The sequence below is a fragment of the Phalacrocorax carbo genome, chromosome 28 (assembly GCF_963921805.1).
Source record: "Phalacrocorax carbo chromosome 28, bPhaCar2.1, whole genome shotgun sequence".
Lineage (NCBI taxonomy): Eukaryota > Metazoa > Chordata > Aves > Suliformes > Phalacrocoracidae > Phalacrocorax > Phalacrocorax carbo.
In genome coordinates this window covers 1,237,541-1,259,760 of record NC_087540.1, presented here as the reverse complement: position 1 = coordinate 1,259,760, position 22,220 = coordinate 1,237,541, and the positions used below count along the sequence as shown (strand labels likewise).

Below are 22,220 nucleotides of genomic sequence, written 5' to 3'. Positions count from 1 at the left end.
AAAAAATGGCTTTGCTCCATAGCCACAGGGTCATGTTCAGAGCACGCTGCCTCCTAACAGCTGGAGACTTACCACTGGACACGGCTATTTTCTTTTTAATAAAGCAAACAAAGGTCCACAAACAGCATTAATTATTTGGGACTATAACAGCACCACAGTTTGCAAGCAGAGGTGAAGGTGCTGGGCACGAGGAACCCAGCAGAAGGAGCCGTCCCTTGGCCCCAGGAGCTACAGCCCAAGTGCTGCGAGAGAATGAGCCACCGAAGCCCACCGAGAGGCACGGACAGGGGTCCGGCCGCCCCCAGCACCCAACCCGAACTCGCTCTACGCCAACGGGAGGAACCCGGACAAGATGCCACACAGCAAAAACGGGTTTAACTTCCTCTTCCACTAAAAACAGGGCGGCTCCAACGCAGCACCCGAATAACGTTGCATCAGCTGCCACATCTGCCGCTGGTGCTCCAGGAACCCCTGATCCGGAGCCCGGGCGTCACACTGCTGGAGCACCCCAGGGACCGCAGGGCACCCAGAGCAGCCAAATCCAGGGCGGGGGGACGATGACACACAAACCAGCTCACTGTCCCTCGTCCCCAGCGTGACTCACAGCTGCAGGGACTGGGGGATGCCACAAAGGCTTTGCCGTCCGCTGGGACGAGATACGGCCCCGCTCCCCCGCCTCAGCAGCAGCCTGCACGCACGGCAAAAGGCTGACGAGGGACGGGGCCCGATCCTCACCCTGCGCTCACCAGCAAGGCGGGTGGGGGTGAGGATCGGGCCCCGGCTCGTCAGGCGGCCGAAATACAGCGAGACAGCTGGTTCTCAGCTGTTGCCGCTCAGTCACAAGACGCACATTCTAGACACAGGCGCACAAACCCTGTCCCACCCGCTCGCCGGCGCCGGGGCCACCGAAGCAAGCCAAGCTCTTGCCCGCTCCGATGGGCACGTCACCCACCAGACCCGCTGGGTGATGGTTCCCGTTAGCAGGGAGAGGGAGACTCATCCAGACCCCATCCCGGGACGCATCCTCCGGGAAATTATTCTGTTTTAAAAGGGATTTTTGTTTTTTAACCCACCCAAAACTTGTGTTTTAGCAGGGAGGATTTAGGCAGGGGGTGGGAGTCCCCTGCCACGGTCCCCAACCGGTCGAGCCCCTCTCCGCAGCTGTGCCAAACGCCCCCGTGCCGGAGGGGTGATGATTTCGGCCAGCCCTGGGTTTTGGGGGTGCGGATGCTGCCCATGTGCCCACCTCGGGCATCCCAGCCAAAAACAGCGGGGATGCTCAGGAGAGCGACAGGGATGCCCAGCCACTGCGGGAAATGCCAAAATCGGGCACTTTCGAGAGGGGGTGAGACATCCCGGGCCTGGCACCCTCCAAGCTCCGGCGCCGGAGCGCTGCCGGCACGTGGCTGGGGTTGAAGTCGAGGGCTTTGGTTGTGGTTCCCAGCCCGGGTTTCCAGAGGGATGGCAGGGAAGCCAGTGGGATGCTCCTGAGGCACAGAGATGGACCCCAAGGGCAAGGCGAGAGCTTGGGAGCCGTCGCGAGTGCAGGAGCATCACAGCAGTCACAATTCCTCTTGGAAAAGGGAAAATATTGGGGAAAAAAACAAACCAGAAAAGGTGGGTTTTTCTGCAGACTTGCAAAGGGGGCGAGAGAGACGGCGTGGTTTTTCAGAAGGCACGAGTTTGCATGTAGAAATGAAAATATTTCAGTCAAAATTTCTGGCTGAAGGGTGGGGACATAAAAATAAATGAATATAAATAAATAGCTGCCCAAATCGATTGTTTGCCTGAAAGAGGTGGAGGAAGAGGAGGAGGAAAGGGCTTTGCAGCCATTGTTGCCCAGGGCAGTATCGTGGGCAGCCGCGCAGTTTTGAAACTGGGACCCTGCCACGGGGACGAGACCCGCAGCCCCAAACCCCGTCCCCAAATGGGGCCAGCCCCGCTGCGATGGGGCCCCCCGAGCGGAGCAGAGAGGAGAGCCCGCTTCGCCCAGCCCCAGTGACCGGTAAAGGGTTGGGCTGAACCCAAAGACCCTCCAGCCCCGATCGTGTTCAAGCCACCCGTGAGCATCGGAGCCAGGGCAGCGCACGAGCGGTGTCTTGGGAGGGAAACACTAAAAGCACTGCGGAAGGATGCCACCCTCCTTCCTACAGGCTTTGCACCTTCATTTTCGCAGAAGTGAAAAATATTATCAGCGTTATTAACCCTAACCCCAGGCAGGATCCGGGCAGTCCCGGCCCCGAAGCAGTAACAGCGCAAAACACCCTGCAAAAAAAAAAATATCATGATGGTAAAAGCTTTTCCTAGGATGAGCCAAGCCCAGCGGTGGTCCCAGCCCCTCCACATCCATCCCTCATGTGGGACGAGCCGGGCCAGTCTCTAGAGCAAACCAAACATTTCTGAAATAGCTAAGGGAGGAGGAGGAATGGGAGGCAGAGCCCCGGTGCGATGCTCCTGCCGATGCCCGATGCTCGGGCGGAGAGGTGCGCGGTACCCGGCTCGCCTCCCCGCACGAGCCGCAAGCCCTGGCCGAAAGGAAACAGCACCGAGCAGGAAGGTGTTAAAAACCCCCTGAATCCAACCTCAGCGGAACCACAATAAATAACATCCCCAACACCCGAGTAAATACGGTGCGCTGCTCCCTGCTCGCCTTCCTGTTTGCTTTCGCAGATCCGGGCTGCGACGGCCACCTCCAACTGCCGGCTCCGTCCTGGCGTAGCAGAGCTCTGGCCGCGGCACCCTCCACCCACGTCAGTCCCCAGCACCGTCCCTGCGCGGGGGACCGTGGGCGCGAGCTTCCCCAGAGCGCCGGATTTTATCCCCCGGGGAGAGGCACCGATCCTGCATCTGAACCTGCTGCGTTTTCCTTGCTCGTCTGTTTTTACTTTTATTTTAAGAGGAGGAAATCCCGGCCCACCCTTTCCCCGTCGGTGAACCATGCCCGCCCTCCGTGCCTCAGTTTCCCCCTCTCTCCATGCAGCTGATCCTCCCAGCGCGGGAACTCCCCCCTCTGCCCAGACCCCCCTCTCCCTCCCTGCCCACGCAGCCCTGGATAAAAAGCAACGGGTCCTGATTTATGGGCACTTTTATGCTTTACCATGAACACAAAGGGGTGGGGGGGATAATTAGAGGCACACTCACATCGAAGGTCTGTGTCAGGAGCAAAAAGGGGGTCTGGGGTAAAACCCCCCGGCAGAGCAGCGGCGACCGCAGAGGCTGACAATAGCTAAGGGCTCTAAATTTGGCACTGGGCTCCGGCACCGGGCTCTGTAAGGCGATCGGGGTGGGGGTGTGCTGGGCTGTTTATTTGGCTCCGAACTCCGCACCGACACTGCAGCGTCACCCGTGTTTAAAAAAGGAATGAAAAGAGGGGGAAAAAAATTCAAAAAAATAAAAAAAAAAAAAGAGGGGGGGGAGAAAAGTGCACGTATATGTTCAACAATAACAACACAATTAAAAAAAAATCAAGAGAAAAGGAGCCAGGGGGGTGGAGGGGGGGGCAATAAAAGGAAACCCAGTTGGGCTGGCAAGGTTTAAAGCGACGCCTGTTTTAAAAAAAGAAGTTGCTAATTTTAACTCTCCAGTGGAAAGAGTGAGAGGTACTCACAGGAGACAGGGTGGCTGCGTCCTTCTCCACGTCTGCTGCGCGCTGAGGGCCGGGAGGAAGCGCGCGGGATGGAGCCGCTGTCCCCGCTCCAAGCGGCCGCCGCCGCCGCCGCGGCCCCCGATTCCTCCGAACCCCCGTTCGGGGCGCGCCGGGGCGGCTAAAGGGCAGAGGCAGATGCGAAGGCAGGAGGAGGTGGTTAAGCGTGCGGCGGGGGGGGAGGGAAGGGAGAGGCCAGAGCCGCCCGCTTCGCGAACAGCTGCCGAAAGCAGCCCCCGGGCTCGCTTCCTCCGCCGTCCCAAACCCGGGGACGCGGCGGGATTGGGACGGACCCCCCCCCGCCCCCGGGCGCAGCGGGACCCCTGGGGAGGACGAGCCCCGCTGCTGGGTCAGCACAGTCAGACGACATTTCTGTGCGGACATTTCTGACCAAGCTGGCTTTTCCCCAAGGGAAAAGGGCTTTGAAGACATTTTTTCTCCCCCCTCGGTGGCAAAATAGCGGATGAGCTCAGAAAACCAAAGCGCAGGGCAGAGCCGTGACCACGAAAGGCCACCCAGCGCCGCGGGGAGTTAAAAGGTGACCTCCAGCAGCACGATCGCGTTTCAGCAGCCGCGCAGGCCGTAGGCAACCGTCGCTTTTACCAAACCCAAGACCCCACCTCTCCCAAACTCAGAAAGGGGTTTTACAAGCCCTCCTTGGAAATAGGGAAGATCCTGATGGATGCAAGCAGGCCGGTGCTGGGGGAGGCGGCACGCTCATGCCTAGAGGCTGGTGGGAGCCCAGGAGCCGCGAACCCGAGTCTCCACCGGCATTAAACCTCCAAGAGAACGTGATGCAAGGCCTTAGACAGCAGAAGAGCAGAGCCAGTGACCCGAGGGCTCTTCCCGAGCACCTGGAAATCAGCCTCAGGCTGCAAAAAGCCAAATCTCATCGAGAGAAAAGCCGGCTGGCACAGACCCTGCAGCTTGCGCATGCGGTAACGGACACGTGATTTACCGAGCACGGCTGCCGCGAGACGATGCAACCGTCTTCAGGACATGAAAGAGTCAATTCAATTAAGGTCACAGGCCCTAGAAGAGCTTTCTGCAGCAGGCGCGGTTGGGCAGAGAGAGGTTTTCCTGGTGCGCCTCGAATGGGGCTGGCCTCAGGAAGACAAAATGCCTATTGATCGCGGGCAGCGATGCTGCACGTCGCAGGACGCGAGGACGTGAGGACGTGGCTTCGTCGGCATTAAATCGCCCGGTGCTGGCTGTCGCACGCTTCCAAGGCACGGTCGATATTGCTCCTCTAATTGCTTCAGCTCCCGTCACTCGCAGAGCGACGGGGACGAGTTTCAAAGCAGCCCCTGGAGATGCTTTTTGAAATCCTCCTCCCCAAGTCGCACAACTTAATGCGCCGCTCCTTGGAGCGAGCAGTTGTGCAGCTGCAGAAATCGCTAAACCGCTCCTCCCCTGCTCAAAACTCGGTGCCGGCACCAGCAGCAGCGCGGGGCTTCGCGGGAGGACGCTGCCGACCCCAGAAACTAGAATTTGCGCGAGCCTAAAAAATAAGGAGCCGTTTTAACCGGTCGATACGGAGTCGGTGGAGGCGAGCACCCCGTCTCCAGCAGCCAGCAGAGATTTGGGGGAGAACACGCTTACAGAGGGATCCTGCCACCGCCCACTCGCACGCGGGCAGGGGGACGGGACGCGCCTGGTGCAGCGGGAGCGCGATGCTGGGGAGCTGCGGAGGGTCCTGCCCTCCACTCCCACACCCCACAGCAGACAGCCCCATCATTCCTGTGCTCCGTTTCATTATTCACGGCACTAAAAAGCGTGCCCCATGGCTGGTATTTATGTGTGCCCGAAGGGAGCGGGCCGGAGCCGGTCCCGTATCGGCACCCGGCTCTCTGCCGCAGCACCGTGCTCAGCCGAACCGCAGCCGGACGGACCCAGCCCAGCCGTCCCAGCCCTGCTCTCCTCCAGCACGCCACGACCCATCGCCAGAGCATCACCGAGGTACCTTCCACCCGCTTTCACCCTGACGCAAGCCTGTGGAGCTGCTCTTGGCTTCTATCAGCATAACCGATGGCAAGACGAAGCCCTTGGGCCTGACCTTGCGGAGGAAACGGCGGATGCTCTCCCCGTCTCCCAGCACCGAGCCTCCAAATAAATTACCTGCCCCCTCTCCGGCACTAAAAAGCCATCTCAACCCAGCAAAACTGCTCGCTAAGCAGCGACGGCAGAGTCCCCTCCTTCCAGGAGCTGGGCTCGGATTATTTTTTAAATCTTTCCTTTTATTGATTTCAATATCAGGTACAGAAAATACATTACACGAAACCATAGAGCCCTCATAAAATGGGCCCGCGGTGTTGTCTCTACCACAACCTCACTGCAGACGAGGGAGAGGCAAACATTTACTGTAACAGCAATAAACGAGCAAAGAAGGTCGAGAAGGGACAAAACCCGGACACGGGGCCCTCTCCCAACGGCACCTTATTTCTGGGCAAATCAAGGGACAAAATAATAGGGTGTTTGGCCACAAGTCTCGTCCACCCAGAGAGAAACCAGGGCAGGAAAACCCTCTTTTGCGCTGATAACCCCCATTTTGCAAAAAAAAAAAACCCCTAAACAAACAAAAAGCCCAAACCACAGAGCCCCAAATCAGTGCCGGGGCCGGGATCCGACAGAGCCGCGCCAGGCGCCGAAGGGGAAGATGGGCTTTGGAGGACGGCGGAGTCACCCGCGTTGGGTGCGGGGCTGCAGAACCTCGTGCGGGCGGCACCTCCCTGCCCCGTGCCAGGGGGGTACTCTGGGGTACTTTGGGGACTCCGCTGCCTCGTCCCGCTCACCTGGACCCCCTCGCGCCCGCAGCAAGAGCGGGGTGCGCAGGCAGGCAGGGTGCTCCCCGCCTCCCCGCCGGCACCACGACCCGCTGCGCCTCCCGCCACCGGATCAGAGCTGTAGGGTCACATCCTGCACCGATTTGGGAGTCTGAGACCCTGAGCTGCACCCAGCCGGGGTGACCTCCTCGCCCCCAGCCCGGAGCGGGGAGATGCATGGCCCGTGGCAAGCGAGCTCACGGGGGAAGGCAGCGAGAGCCCCAGGGTTGGGATTTCCCCCCCTACCTGCTACGCAGACTCCTGCATCTTCTGCTCCTGCCAGAGGATGAGCTGCGGCCACTGCTCCTCAATCAAACTGCAAAGAAAAAGCGAGCAGCCATCAGTCTGAGGGGACAGAGGCAAGGACAGGGCTCCCCACACCCCCCCCCCCCGAGCGCGGCCGGCCAGAGGGGACAGCGAGGGGCTCCCGGTCCCCCTCCGCAGCAGCCCTGGCTGAGAGGAGAGGAGCCGGAGGGGGCCCCGCACTGCCCCGATCCGAGCATCGCTGCAAGGGCTGCAGCGGCCGGGTGGAACCTTGTCGGGCTCCTGCAAGGCAAGCAGGACCCCCGAGCCCATGAAGTGCGGAGAGCATCCTGGCGCCCGCAGGTGGGGATGGGATACGGGAACCTGCGGGCCCGCAAAAGAGAGGGGGGGGAAAAAGGAGCGTGAGACACAGGTGTAAAGAGACCAGGGGGAAAAGGAACGAAAAAGAGTTCAGGAATGAAAGAAACAACGAAAAAAAACCAGAATTATCACTAAGGGGTGGGCCAGATCCAGCCCAGCGGCGAGTCGTTCAAGGTTTCAAGCGAACCTCACGATCTCTGCGAGGGCCCTCATGCGCGCGGGGCAAAGCACCGACCTGCGCACGCGGATGCTTTCTCCCGGGGAGCGCAGCCCGCACGCTTGGCCCCAAGCGGCCCTCGCCGAGAGCCAAACGCCGCGGCTCAGAAGGAAGCGCGGCTCCTAAATTCATCGCCCTCGCCACAGAAAGATGGGAGGCGAAACGCGGGGCAAAGCGCTGCGGTTTCAGCCAGCCTCGCGCTGGTTTTTCAGCTACCCGCGGCCGCCTGGTGTGGGACGGTGCCTCCCCTGCCCCCTGTCCCCCACGGCACGCTCCACGCAAGCGAGAGGAAGGGCACTTTCTCCCACTGAATAAAAGGGAAACTGAGGCACGGAGGCCGGCACCCGGCTCTCCGAACGCGCCGCAAGCTCCCGCTCCCGAAGCCGAGCTGCAGCCTCACCCCCGGCGCCTGCAACAGAGCGAGGAATTGTGCTCGGCTTTCCGGCGTCCTCATCCTCCGCTTCAACCACAAAACCAGCCTTCCTCTCCCCGGCTGCCTCCCCTCCCACGGCCAGCTCATTTCCTGACATTACAAAATTCAGCCTGAACAAAGCCGGAGCGAGGAGCGCGTGGCTCTGGCCAGGGCTGCACCTACTCGGGGTACGAGCCAGGGTACAAGCAGTTTTCCAGCCTCCCAAGAGCACCAAACCTCGTGCTGCACGGGCTGGGGTCCTGTGGGTGGACCGGGCGTGGTATTTCCCAGCATCAGGACAGACGGACGAGTCTGGCTCTGTCACCTCCACGAAGGGAAAGCAGCGGGGACGAGGATGGGGGGCTCCCGCTACTGCCCCTCCTGCGCCCATTAATGCCCAGACCAACCCGTAGCTCGCCCCCAGGACCACCGTTTTATTTCCCTTAATAAAAAAAGGGTGTCCCCCACGCAGGGACAAGGACACCCGCAGGAGAAGCGTCACCTTGCGAGGGCCACGCTCCCAGCCGGGCCGAGGGGCAGCACTACCCGCGCTTCTGCTTTCTGCCTTGTCTCAGCTGCCAGCTCGGGGGGGGCAGGCGCTTCTCTGCGAACACCCACCGCGCCGGGACCCGGCGTTAGCGCCCGCAGGGAGCGGGGCCGCTGTTGGCTCCAGGGGCGGAGAAGCAAGCGTGAGCGAGGCCACCCTTGCGCCAGGAGGCTGCGTGAGACTGGCACCCACGCTACGGATGCCACCCGCGGTGTTCAACGCAAAGGGTCTCTCGACGGGCTCCTTAAAGCCCCCCTCGGTGTACGAGCAGCTCTTGCTGGCCTCAGCACTGCAGCGCCTTGCGGGGCTGGTGGAAGAGCACCCACGCTCCCCGCCACCGCCCCGGCGCGGGGCTGGGCTGGGCGGAGGATGTGCGAACACATGGCTCAGGTCTGTGGTCCCTGGGGGGGCTCCAGGCCAGCTCCACCCTCCCGCTGGGGTGCACCAAGGCCACGTGGCCAAGCGAGACCTCGTACGTCTGTACACGGAGGCGTCCCCAGTCGCTGGGGGATGCCAGTAGACGAGCCAGGATCATCCCCGCGGGCCGCAGCATCCCCGCTCGCCGCCCACCGGAACCCAGAGCCCCGCGCCCACGGTGCGTGTCCACACGGCACCGCCACGGGACGGCCACGCCACGTGCTGCGTACACGGACCCGAGCGCCGGCAGCAAAAATATCCCCGTGGATATTGCAGTAACACCCCCGGCTGCCGGAGCCGACTGGGCTGTTACGGCGCTGACTGTCGGACAACACCTGATCCCACGCAGCCCTCGGCCGCGTCACGGTCCCCAGATCGTGACGACTAATGGCAATGCCTTTGCCGAGCCGTTCTGGCAGACCGGCTCCCCCCCATCGCCATGGCAAGGTGGGAAACCCTGGCGGGGCCAGGATCGGTCTCGGGTCCTGACAGAGCCCACGCGCTCCCCTGCAAGGGCCCGATCCCAACCCAGCGCAGGGGCACAACCTGGCGTCACCCGGCTCCGGATCAGCCCCCGAGATGGGGGTGAACAGGCAGACAGCCCAGAGACCATGGCTCAAGGGCCAGATCCTGTCCAGCCCCGCAGCTCCAGGGCTGCTTCAACACCCTTCGGACCCGGTGGTAACTCCAGCCCCAGTAAACCCCAGCGAACCTCCAGTTCCCATTTTGCGGCGTTTCGAGCCGGTGCAAAAGAGCGAAGCCCCCACCCGCCGGCGCTGCCACCTCCCCGTGTCCCTCCGCGCCCATCCCGGGCCCCGACGGGCGAGCAGCCCGGCACAGCGCCCAGAAACGCTGCGTTCTGGGGTATTTCACAAAGGTCACCATCCCACCCGCTGCGGCGCGGTGAGACCGGGACCGGTGAAAGGCTGGGGCTGGGCCGTGCCGCCGGCAGCCCCACGGGACCCTGCGCAGCCCCCAGGTCTCACCCCGCGGCACTGCCTGAGCCCGAAGCCTTTTTGTTTTTAAGGGAGAAATGCTGCCCAGGAAAGGGGGAGAAGTACTGTTTTCAAAATGCTCTGTTATTTTATGAGCTGGGAGGGAAAAAAAAAATCACATAGGGGATGGATGGAGGCAGCAAAGGCATGTGAATTCCCCCTTCTAAGTGAAAAAAAGGAGGGGATGAAAGGGGGAAAGAGAAGACAATCTTTTTGTCCAGCTTTCGGACAGAAATGCTGAGCAGACAATAAAATTGTTCCTGTTTGAAAACCAAAGCTTCAGTTTCACCCAGCGACAAACCAAAACACCTCAGGGTGGGATCTGCCCTGAGAGCAGCAGTGAAACCTCCCTGATGTGGGGGGGGGACGGGGACGACCCCCGGGGACCCCTTGATTTTGAACTGATGTTAGTTGGGCTGGTGCAAGCTGCCACGCAAAGGCGGTGGGTGGCTGGTGGAGCTGCTCCCACCTCCCTGGAAGGATCTCGGAGGATGTGCAGGGATGGCTCCCAGTGACTACGCTGGATATCTGCTCGGCAGCCCCCGTGCCACAGCCAGTCTTTGCTAATACCCCCAAATATATACATATTCCCATATATACATATCTATGAACCACCAAATATACGTATATCCTCGTGTATTTATCCCCCCCAATATATACAACCCCATATATACACACACACATGCATATCCTTGACTACATCATATGTACATGCAACACCCCCAAATAAATAACCCCCGTGAGCCGGTGGAGGGAGGGTCTCAGGCAAAACCCATCCTCGCCGCGCGCAGAAGCCTGGAAGATGCTAAATCACTCAGACGAGCTCCCAGCCCCATTATTAGGTCAATCACCAGCCAATTAAGCTGCCGGCGTGAGCTTGCCTCGCTACCTCGGCAAAGGAAAGCTGCGCCGCGGCCGGCTCGGCTCGGGGTGCCGGCGGCCCCGGGGTACCCCCAGGGCCACTGCTACGGGGATGTCCAAGCACACGGGGAGAGAGCCGGGGGGAAGGAGGGGAGTTGGAGGGGGGAAATCGCCCGCTTTGGGGCTCCTCCGGGCCAAAGCGGAGCCGAAGGAGCCAAGAGGGAGGCGCAGATTGCGGAGGGGAAGAGCAGCCGACCGCAATCTCTCCTTCCTCTTTTTTCATGTTTCCTCTAGCAACGGGCTCGGGGCCGCAAACATTTGGGTGCCAAACCCAAACTACACCCCCCCCGAGCTCCCGACCCGGCTCGCCGCTCCTTTGCCAGGCGCTGGCGGATCCCCATCCCAAACCGGGGTGACTCCAGAGCCAGTTCCCGGGGCTCTGCCATGTCTGTCTCAGGGGGGTCCCGGCACGAGCAAGGATCACTCCTGGCATTAGCCAAAATAAAAAAGGGCTTTCTCCATTTCTCCAGCCCATGAAACTAGGCCTCCAGTTTGCACCAGCCACTGGGAATATCCCCAGGGCTTAATTAGGCCTGATGAGTCTTTTACGTTTGGGTTTCCTCTGGCTGGCCACCAAGAGGTGGGAAGGGACAAACTGGGAGAGATCCCACTCCAGGCAGGAGCGCTGGGCAAGGACAGGCTGGCGGCTAAACGCAGCAAGAAACCACGGCTCCCAACCGCCCATCGTGCCAGATCCTGCGCCCGAGAGTCACGCTGCCGGCGCAGCGACCGGCGCTGCAGAAAGGGAGGTGGGAGGAAGGAGGGTGGGAGCCAGGAGGGAAAAATCCACCTCCAGCAGCACAACACGCTTGGCTGCCCGGCATGACGGTGCCCGGATGAGCGACGGCACAAGCCGGCCGTGCCGAGGACGCGGGCACGCCACGCAGAAGGTGCAACCACCGCCGCTGCTCCTCCAACACCTGCACGCGGATGGGTTGAAGGTGCCCCCAGCTCGAGGCAGGGTGGGAGCCTCATTTCCCTGCTCCTCCAGGTCACCTTGCAGAGGCTTTGCCCCCCACAAAGGGTCCCAGCGCGGGCGCCGTGCCCAAATCCAGCCCCTGGAGCTGGATGGCCGCTCTCCGTCCCCGCCGAGCCGTGCTCCAGGAAAGGTCACGGCGGCCGAGCGCGTGGCACAGCCACCGCCACAGGTGTTGCAACAGCGGCCGCCGGCCCTGCCAGGACTTGGGGGACATGGAGGGGGGGCCGGGGGGCCGGGGGGGTGGGGGGATGGTGGTGGTGGTGTGTGTACGACCGTTGGAGCTGCCGAGTTTCGCTCTCGCCGGCTGAGTTCCCCCTTGGGTGGCGGAGATGCAGAACCGAAACCTCCAGCTGTATGGACGCGGGTGGGTGGGGGCGGGCGGGGGGCGCAGGAGGGCTGGGGACCGGCACGGGTTTCGGAGCAAAGCCACACACCGGGCCACGCTGGTGACCAAAGGATGGGGGCAGGGGGGACCGGGAGAAACCCAGGACGAGGGACGGACACAGGGGTCTCTGCTGGCTCGCAGCACCCACCCTGCTTCTGCCCTCTCTGCACAGCTGGGCCACCCGTCCCCTTGCACCCAGCACATCTGGCAGGAGCACAAACACTCCTCGGCGTGCGGGTGCCTACACCTGGGCAGGCTCTGGTTCGCACGTCCCCCCGCCCCAAGAGCCCGTGCAGGGGCTGCCGCAGGACGACGACTGCCCACGTGGGGTGGTCCCACCGCCTCGCAGCACCTCCCGGAGCGGGGAAACTGAGGCACGGAGAGGGGAAGCAAAGAGCAGAGCTGGAAACACAAACATCCCCCTGCTCAAACCCTGATTACCTCCCCCAGAGCAAGCCACTCACCTCCCTCCTTAGCCATCCTGCTCACCCACCAGCACCAGGAGGACCCCGAGCCTAAAACAACCCCAAAACCCCTGAGGACATCACAGGGGCTCCCATGAGAGCCCAGGGATGCCAAGACGCGGGCGCCCTGCACCCCAAGCCCCCAGCTCTTGCCCTGGCGACGGAGGCAGTTCTTCGGGCCACATTGCCACCTGCTGGCACCGGCCCCGGGGCCTGATGGCACCAGCTAACCCAGCACCGGGCGGGTGAGCGGGGGTACGGGTACGGGTACAACCGGCCGCTGCCACCTTCGATCGCAGCAGCCGCTGCTCGCTTTCCTTAAACTGATTTTATCCGACTTCACGGCAGCCTGGGACGGCGCACGGGCAAACCCATGGCGGAGGTGGCAAGAGGGGCTGCGGGTGCCCCCACCCTGCTCGCATCCCCCGGGGGCATCGCACGGAAGGCCCCAGTGCTGCTCCAGGGATGCGGGAGGCTTTCCAGCAGCAGTGACACCTACTCCGGATTTGCAATTCCAGCTCCTGCCAGCATTTCCAAGGCAGAGGTAAAGCAGACCACGAGCCCTTTTGCCCCCCAGACTCCCCCTAAGCCCTCCTGACTCCCCCACCATCCCCTCCTATCCACTGCTGGCTTTCCCAAACCCACAGATCCAATTCTCACTCATCTTTCAAGCCATGCTCTCCTTTCCGTGGCACAGCAGGGACAGATCCTCTGCCACTGTTTTTGCAGCGCTTGACATCCACGTAAAACCCCACACGAGGCACGGAGGGGGCTGCAAATCCCACCAGCACACACACCAACGTACACCGGCGATTCACCCCCGACACGCCGCGGTCGCCGACCGACGCGACTGTCCACGGATGACGAGAGGAAAATCAACACCGAGTTTGGTTCTTCAACACACGCGTTGGCACCCACACCGATGTCTCTGGAGGGCGGCGGGTCCGGCAGCGTGCCCTGGCAGGAGCTCAAGGACCAGGCAGGTGATGTTGGAGGGGACCTTGTCCACAGCCCCGTCCCAGCGCGCCGGGGCACGCATCCGCGCACGCATCGGCGCGCTTGGGCACCCGCCTGCGCCAGGCGGGGCTCGTGCGCTTACAGCAACGACGTGGACCCACGCGAAGGGCTCACGGACCGTGCCAGCAGTCGCTGTGCCCGTGCCCGGCACGGGTAGAACACGTGGGGTCCCGACGAGTGGGTGCCAGCTCCCCTCACCCCCCTCTTTAGGAACGACCCCCGCCGCGGGCAGGTCCCCAAGGACCCCAAAGGGGTTCGCCCAGGCTGACGTTCGCCCCCACCCCGAGCCCGGGAGCCCGGCCGGGCTGGGTGCCCCCGTGCCCGCCAGCATCGAGGCCGGCTGGCCGCCACAGCCCCAGCCCTGCCAGGCAGGTCCAAACTCCAGGGCCACCGGCGAGGCGTGGTGAGCCGGGGCTGTGCACCAGCGCACGCCAGCGCTGGGCGGCAGGGAGGGTGGGAGGAAATCATAATAATTAAGAGCAAAGCCCAGGCCCCTCACCGCCGTGCTCTGCTGTCGCCTGAGTCAGCAGCCGCCAGCCCCGCGGACGTTTTGCATCGCCGCAGCCTTCCCCGGGCAGCTCGGGCTGCCACTGACGGCTCAGCCCCGTCTTTCTCCCCATGGAAACCAAACAAACACGTTCACCCAAGTCCAAAACCTCCAGCCCATCCATCTCCCAGCCCTGACAAACGGTGGCAGGTCCTAAGTCACCTCCCGGCTGCGATTAGGTGACGCACTGGGGTGGTGGAGGGCTTTCCCAGGGTGGGCCGGGGAAGGGGAGAGGGGCTGCCGGCTGGCCTCCCCCCAAAACCCCGTGCAAACGCAGAGGGAGGAGGGGGGCATCCGCTAGGAAAGGGGAGCAGGCAATCCGCCGCATGCCCTCGCTGCTGACCCCCACCCCAGGGCATGGGGACCGCGTCCGTGCCGGCAAACCCCAGCCCAGCTCTGTGGCCCCTGCTGGAAGCCCAGAGCTTTTTTTAAACCTGCTTATAAGGGCGACTTGCAAACAAGAAAGAAAAAAGCCCTCCTTGTGCGGAGGAGAGATGGCTTTGTGATCCAGCACGGGACGCCTGGGAGACTTGCATGTAATTCTGGGTCGTGCTACAGACCCTCCTGTGTGTCCTGAGCTAAGCTGGCCACGGCCAGGGCTGCTGCCGCCGCCTTCCAGGCGCCCAGCACCTTTCAACAACCCCTCCTCGCCTTGCTCCTGCAGCACCCAGCCTGCCAGTGCCACCAGCACCCACCGTCGCTTCCAGCTGAAAGCTCTGCAAGGGGCTGGAAAACCAGCCGCGACACGCGCGGGAGCCGGGGCTGCTCGTCCCCGAGAAGCAAAAAGGGGGTTCATTCCAAATCGGTGTGCAAAGCCCGAGCCCTCGTGCAAAGCCCGAGCCCTCGCGCAAACTCCTTGGGCTGAAAGGCAAAGCGCTGCTCCCGCGGCCGAGCGCGGCTCCGCGCCGGCTGCAAAGCCAAGGTCGCATCCGGAAAAGTGGGAGCTTCCGCAACCCCGGCAGCCTCCGAAAACCCAGCGGGGGAAAATCCCAAGCCGGAGAATAAAAATCATCCCTGGGGTTACCCAAATCTACAGGTTGAAGCCCCAAAAACCCTTGCATCCTTGGCGAATCTCTGCGGGGAGGGCACCTGCTCCCCAAACTTCAGATCCACTTTTTTTTTTTTAATAACATTAAAAAAAAAAAAAAAGATTAAAATATTTCTCTCCGGCGAGGTGCAGAGAAACACTTGCACATTCGGTGCCGTCGTCAGCAACTCCTACACCACCCCCCCACGTACGCCGCTGCGAGGGGAAAGCAGAAGGGGGATTTTATAGGCACATACAGAGAAGAAAAAAAAAAAAGCTTTGTGTAATTTGGTGAACCAGTCAAGCGAGTGGCACAAATCCGTAGGAAACTGCCCTGCTGCTCCCCAGATGACTCGGTCCCCCGTGGTGGGGCAATGAAACCTCCGCCGTCGGTGCAAGCATCACCTCCTGGCACCGATCTCTGCTGGATCCGCCCCGATGACCCATGGAAAAATCCCAAATCCCAAATGCAACCCCCAGTATGAACATGCGGGAAACGCAAGAAAAAAAAAAAAAGAAAAAGGGGGGTTTTATCAAGTCTTGTTACTGCTGGGAAAACTCTCAGCGCTGCAAAAAGGGGACCTGGCAGCGGCACCGTGGACTTCAGCATCTTTGGTGCTTTTTCCCCTTAAAATCCCTGTCCTGTAATTTAAAGCGAAAATCACAGCGTTCGGATTTAAAAGGGAGGGAAGCGAAGAAGCTCCCTGGCCTAGGAGCCAATTAAAACAAACGGAGAGTGTTTTGCTTTTTTAATCTCATGATTTTTTTTAGCTAATCCCTCCATTGGAAAGGGAAGATCGGCCCGCCGGTGGGATGCTGCGGGGGGTTACAGCACGTGCGGAGTCCTGGCCGGGACGGCAGCTTGAGCCCTCGCTCTCCGTTCCTGTCCTTTCTGACCGTATTTATCCTGACTTTTTTCTCAGAATTACTGTGTGGGAGCAGAGAAACAATAGCAGAGCTTTGGGAAACTTTTGAAGAGGGGATTTTGCTGTATTTCTCTCTTTTTTATGAAGAGGGGAGTTTTCTATTTTAAAAATACTCTTTTCACTTTGAGTTTTTTTTACTGTTTGCACGGGAGGCTTCAGGGGCAGGAAAACCCTCCCCAGCCCCAGCTGACCCCTCTGCTCCCGTTCGCTTTGCCCCTTCTCAGGGGAAGAGCGGGGTCCTATTCCTCACCTGCCTGGAGATCACAGAATCATTTAGGTTGGAAAAGGTGTTTGAGATCATCAAGATCATGTTTTTCCAGCTGCAAAGGGAGCCCTGCCCCTGGGAAATTCATAAAAATGTGAAGTTTTAGCAGTGGAAGGGACCACAAACACCCAGGAATGGGGTTTGTTTCCTCCTCCAGCCCTGGGCGAGACCTCGCATGGGACGCAAGAAGGGGAAAACACGAGCCAGTAGCCCAGGAGAAGAAGGGGCTCTCCTTGCCCCCCACCACCGGGGCAGGAGCCCGTTTGGACCTCTTTGCCGATCCAGACGGACTCATCCATCCCCCCAAGCAAGACGAGAGCCGGAGGAGGGAGGAGGCCGTCGGATGCCATGCCCAGAGCCCATAAATTACAGCAGGGAAATGAGTTGCATTTGCCCTATTTCTTATCTGCTTGGAAATTGCGCTGCTTTCCCAGCTGCGAAGCCAGCTCCGTTCCCAAGAATTTCAGCAAAGCCATGACCTCTTTCCAGGATCGTACAGTATATGGTGGCGGGGAGCCAGGGCTAATTATAGGCACAGGAAAAGGGGAGAGAGGCGTTTGGAAAAGCTCTACCTTCCCAGCGGTGGCGGCGCGGCCCCGACAGAGCCCCCACGGTGGGAGCACCCCAAAGGGCCGCGAAACCCAAGACCCGGCGCTCCTGGACGCGGCTATTCCCCTTTTCTGGAAGGCTAAAAGCCGGCACAAATCACGGCTCACGAGGCTCCCCGATCCCTGCGTGCTCTGGCGCAGAAGGGAAACCCCACGGGGGGAGCGGGACCCGCCGCTGCGCCGGCATGGGCCGAGCGTTGGCACGAGGGCCGCACCGCCCGCAGAAATAAATGCGGCAAGAACCAAAGTCGCTCAGCCCTACATGGGGAACCTGAGCGCTCGGGGTTCCCCGCGGAGACCCCGTCCCCTACAGCCGAGCGCCGCCACGAGCCCCTCACCGTCCCCTCGCGCCCCCGCAGCTGCCGAAAGAGCGCAACCTGAAGGCAAATAAATGGACATTAAACTTTAAACGCCGGCGAACGCTCTCAAGCCAGCCACGTGCAGTTTTAGAGCCTGGTTCGTTTTCCTTTGCTGGGCAATGTCAGAGGAGTCACCTCCCTTCTCCCGCAGAAGCGGACGAGGACACGTTATATACATGCCCGCGAGACCTTCCGGCAACGGGAAGGCTGGACCCGAAAGCACTAAAACAGGCAGCAATTTTTTAGCCACCAAGCTCCTCTTCCAAACCACGTTTCTACACCAAAATGAAAACAGGGAAGATAAAAATCCCACCTAATCTTTTTTTGAGGGGGGGGAAGAAAAAAAATAAGCCAGGAACCCTCTCACTTGCCGCAATGGCTTTCATTTTCCACCAAATAAAACTGAGTCTCAACTCTGGCTGCTCGCTTATCCTCCTCTATGCTCGCTTCCTTGTTTGCCTGCGCATGTGGGAATGTGTGGGCGTGCGGTTTTTGTTTTGCTTCTTGCAATCATTCTGCAGACCATCTCCTGATGCCTTGCAGATCGCAGCCTGCAAGGCAAGCGTGCTTAGCCCCGCTCGATTATCTGCCGAGACAGACTTGCCACCTCGCCGGCTTTAGGCTCACGGGAGGCAGCTCTCCTCCTCCAAACCAGCTTCAAAACACGGGGCTTGCAGGTATCCCGAGCCCCGGGGTGCTGCAGAGCCGTCGCCATCGCCCGGTCACCCCAAGGAGGTCCCTGCGTACAGGGGAAGGATGTGGAAGCTGGGTGCTGGGTCGGGGAGCCGGCGGCACGGAGCAGCAGGGCACCAGCTCCAGCCTCCCAGCGGGAAAGCGGCCGCTCGCTAAGGGAAGGAATCCGCCCGCGACACGCCGGGTCCAAGCGATGCCCTTTTTAAGGCTCCTGCGGGAGCGGGAAGGGGGTTAAGCGCACGCTGAGCTCGCCCTCCTCCTGGCATGCCTTTCAGGGTCACCTCCCGCGAGCTCGCTGCATAACCCGGCTAAAACCTCGCCCTTGGCACCTGCGGCCGCTGCAGTGGGAGCGCCCAGCAACGCTCCTAAGCAAGACCTAGCCTCAGTGCAGGCAAAACCCAGCTCTATTTTACATCGCACCGCCCGCTCCCCGGCACCGATGGGCACGCCGGGCGACGGAGGGGAAGCTAAAACAGAAACCATGTCCCCACGGTTCAGTCCAAAAGCACCGGGTCCGCAGGCACCCAGCACCCGCCCCTGCCGTCGCAGGCTCCTCTTGGAGCAGCCGAAGGCGGTGGGGGTGGGAGGGAGCCGCTGGCACCCATCCCCGCTGAGCAGAGCCCACCGCACCCAGGCGCCCGGCGCTGCCGGCACATCTTGGCGGAGCACGTGGCGCCGGCAGGGACGACACAGCCCCTTCCCGCCCCGGCTCTGCGGGCGATGCCGCCACGTGCGGCTCTAAGCCCTAACGGGATAACAAGCTCACAATGAGATCCTAATGAAGGATTAGCGAAATACAGTTTAAAGAGATTAAGGCTGGGTGCAGCACTGAAACTTTTTTTTTATTATTTTTTTTGAGAGCCTGGCAAAGGTGAGACCCAGATTTCAGCCAACGTGGAGGGAGCCGGCGTTCGCTGCCGGCTCCGGTGCCTCGGGACGGTTTTTCCACCGCAGTCGTGCAAAGAGAGGCCGGGGCTGCAAAAAGGATGAATACACAAAAAAAAAAAAAAGAAAAGCCCCGCTCGTGGCGCCTGAAAGCCCTGCCCTGGGCGCTTTAAAAGCGAGCCAGAGGCTTCCTTCATCTCTCCCCTCCCACACCCGTCCCTTCCCATCTGCATCCCAGCTGCACGCGGCACGGGGAGCGATGCTCTCCGTCCTGCTCGTAATGACTGTTGATGTTATCCACCCGAGCCGGAGCCTTCCAAGGAGCCCCAGGGAAGCAGGTACTCAACTCTCATTCAGGGAAAGTTATTAATATTAATTTCTTGGCTCTACACAAACAGAGCGAGAAGTCAGCCCTGGCCTCAGAGAACTCGGCGTGACTGCCAGCCCCACGCGCTCCCAAAGGTCAGGAGTCTGGTTCGCCCCCAAATCAAACGATGATGTTTTAAAATAGAAAGCAGCACATCTGGGGTTGCTTTTCGGGTTTTTTTGGCCACTCGTATTTTTCCTGCAACCACAAACACCAGAAACTTTCTCCTCCCGAGAAGGGCAATGTGACTCTCACCTCATCACGGGAATCCGGGAGCTGGGGATTTGCTAAACCAGCCCCAAGACCGGTAACACCGGGGGGCGAACGGGCAAGCGAGGATGAGCCCGGCCCACGGGCAGCGGGGCGACCGCTCGAAACCCACCCCTAATTTCAGCCGAGGCGTCTAAGGCCACGCGACGAAAGGGAGGTGGGGAGGGGATCCAGCAAACATCCCTGTCGAGAGACTACAAAACAAATCAAATGAAGATGTTTGGAGCGGATCCAGATGTTTACTAATGACGCACATGGAGGTATAAATAATTATCCGGTAGGAATTTTGTTCACAGGCAGCTCTCCCTTATCTAATCACATCTCAGCGCGACGCAGCCCCCGTCCCCCGCCCCGCTTAAAAAGTCTTGAGAAAACCAGATTCAAACATTAAAATAAAAACCCTCACTAAGGAGCACCGATTTAATCCCATTAATCACTGGACGTGCGGAGGACCAGAGCCGCCAGGGCTCAGATCTCATCCAGCTCCAGGTGGGAGGATTTTTTGCCCCCCCCTCCCCCCCCAGGAGCGCTGCTGGAGGGCCAGATCCTGCGCGAGGGTGCGGAGCGGGGCCGGGGAGCCGAACCCTCGCTCCCCGCCCTGTGCCCGGTACCGGGTGCGAGTAAGGTGGCACCTGCGGGTAGAGGAGCCGGCTACGGCATCGGCCGGATCCCTCCACACCGGCCGCGAGGAGCTCCCTGGCAGCCCTCGCCCATAAAAAACCAGCTGCTTAAAATACACTCAGGAACAAAAACCTCCCTTGTCCGGCTGCGCGTTACCGACCGGCGGCTTCGGAGCCCGGACGCTGCAATTACCTAAAAATACATGGACCACAAACCCCGAGACGCCGAATGGCAGAGGGGGATGAAGACAGCGGTGAAGGCACCCCGGCAGCGCCAAGCCCGGCAAGCCGGCGGGACCGCAGCCGCGAGCGACGGCCTCGCCGGCAAACCCGAGCCGCAGGGTTCGCATACGATGCGAAAAACCAGGTCAAAATAAAAGGCTTTAACAGCTCAAAAAAACCCCACCTGAGCTGAGTTTTCCCGGACCGTTCGCATCGCCTAACCCACCGGCGCTGCCGTGGGAGGTGCCGGCACGCGGAGCAGCACCGCTGCCCCCCGTGCTGGCAGCCCTCGCCCCACCGCTCCCCCGCCAGCACCGCCGATGGTTTTCCAAAAATTAAACCAACCCAACCCACCGTAGGCGAGGCCGCGGAGGGTTTCGCAGAGGCCAGAGACGAGCAGTGTTGGAAACTTACTGTAGAAAATTGGCCGCTCGGCTCCGGCTTCTAGTCCCTACTGGTGGGAAAGTCTATAAATCTCTAATAAAGAAAAAAAAAAAAAAATCCCTCCCATTTTATTCCTTCTCTCTCCCCCCCTCCAAAGGATTGCGAAACTGAGAGGGCAGCCGGGGCTTGGATCTGCAGCATTTCTGAGTTCCTACGGAGTCTGGGCTCCCTGCCACCAGCAACAGCGGCTCTGGGGGTGTGGAAAAAGGGAGGGAAAAAAAAAAAGAAGGAGAAAAAAAAATTAGAAAGAAGAAAAAAAAAAATTAAAAAGAGTCCTGTTTATTTTGGGGGATGAGAGAGAAAACTTGCAATGCACAAACCAGGGCCGGGGAGGGGGGACGCGCTCTGGTGTTCCTGCTCTGTAATAGAAGAGAGTTTAGGTTGAAAAGCCTGGATTTTGGGTGGGAACACTGAGCCCGCAGAGGATGCTCTTTCGCGGGGTGCGCGGAGGCGACGAGTGATCTCTACAGAAAGCACAGCACCTCCCGGGGCAGGCGGACCCACGCCGGGGAGCGCCCATGGGTGCTCACGGTGCCCTGCCCCGCCGCGTGTGTGTCCCCCCCACCCCGGGGCCGCAGCACGGGGAATTACCGAAGACAGGCTGGAAGAAAAGCCTGCTCCAGCCGTGACCCAGATTCCCCTTCAGCCTGATCCCTCGCTGAAGTCATAATCCTTGGAGGGCTGCTGGTCCTCTCTTTTTTTTGGGGGGGGAAAAAAAAATACATCCCTGAGCGTTGCCATGGCAACAAGGGTGATGCTATAATTTCAGCATTATAGACTTCAGCGCGAGAACAAGAGGGAGAGGAAGGCTGAAATATGGACGAGCCGCACTGGTAATGTATTTAGGGAGAAAGAATAAGGACAAAAAGGCAGAACCAACCAAGGCGTCCCCTGGGCAGGAGGAGCAGGGCGGGCCCGGGGCCGGGGCTCAGCTCCTGCCCCACGCCCGGGTACCCGCTCCTGGGCATCGTTTGGGCGGCAGCTTCCCCGGGCGCGGATGCTCCAGACCCCGCGGGGCTTCGGAGGACGCGGACTGCCACCCTGCCAGGGCGAGGTGACAACTTTCTCCCTCCTCAACTCCCAGGCAGCCCTTGCGGTACCCGAGGCAGCCCGGAGCAGGAACACCCTATTTCGGGGCAGCCTTAGCTCTGCCCACCACGGCTCAGCAAAACCAGCTTTGCAACGATGCGGCTCCAAAAGAGCCCCGAAAGAGCTGCCCAGCTCATTTTTACCAATATTTTCCACCATCTTTCTTTTCCACCTTGCTCTGCCCACGTCAGGTCCCGGTGGCATCCCATCGCCAACGGGGTGCAGGCGTCCCCGAGCTTCTGTCCGGCTCCTAACGAGAAAAAAACCCGCTGCTCCTCCGTGTTTTTGCAAGGCCGTGAGATACCTCTGGGTGCTCTTAGCGTGATGCCATCACAGTTCGGCCCCAAAGAGCCCCCGCGCTGGCGTCAGTGAGTTTTCAGACTGGAAGGAGACCTGGGACACCACAGGAGGGATGGACCAGGACCCGAGCCAGAGCCCTGAGGGCTTCAGCCCTC

At 60.6% G+C, this 22,220-nt stretch overlaps 1 protein-coding gene across 9 annotated transcripts in view; it reads right to left on the bottom strand.

Annotated features, from left to right (window-relative positions):
* MEF2D (myocyte enhancer factor 2D) overlaps positions 1–22,220 on the bottom strand; it is a 79,343-nt gene that overhangs the window by 46,649 nt on the left and 10,474 nt on the right. For 6 of the 9 annotated variants that reach the window (XM_064475129.1, XM_064475131.1, XM_064475122.1 and 3 more), the window contains exon 2: positions 6,712–6,781. The exons of 1 other annotated variant lie outside the window; for it this stretch is intronic. The gene's annotated coding sequence lies outside the window, so the exon portion shown is untranslated. Of the gene's footprint in view, positions 1–3,607; positions 3,736–6,711; positions 6,782–7,706; positions 7,727–22,220 lie in introns of those variants that run through there. 2 more of the 9 variants (XM_064475124.1, XM_064475126.1) reach the window with 2 other exon arrangements.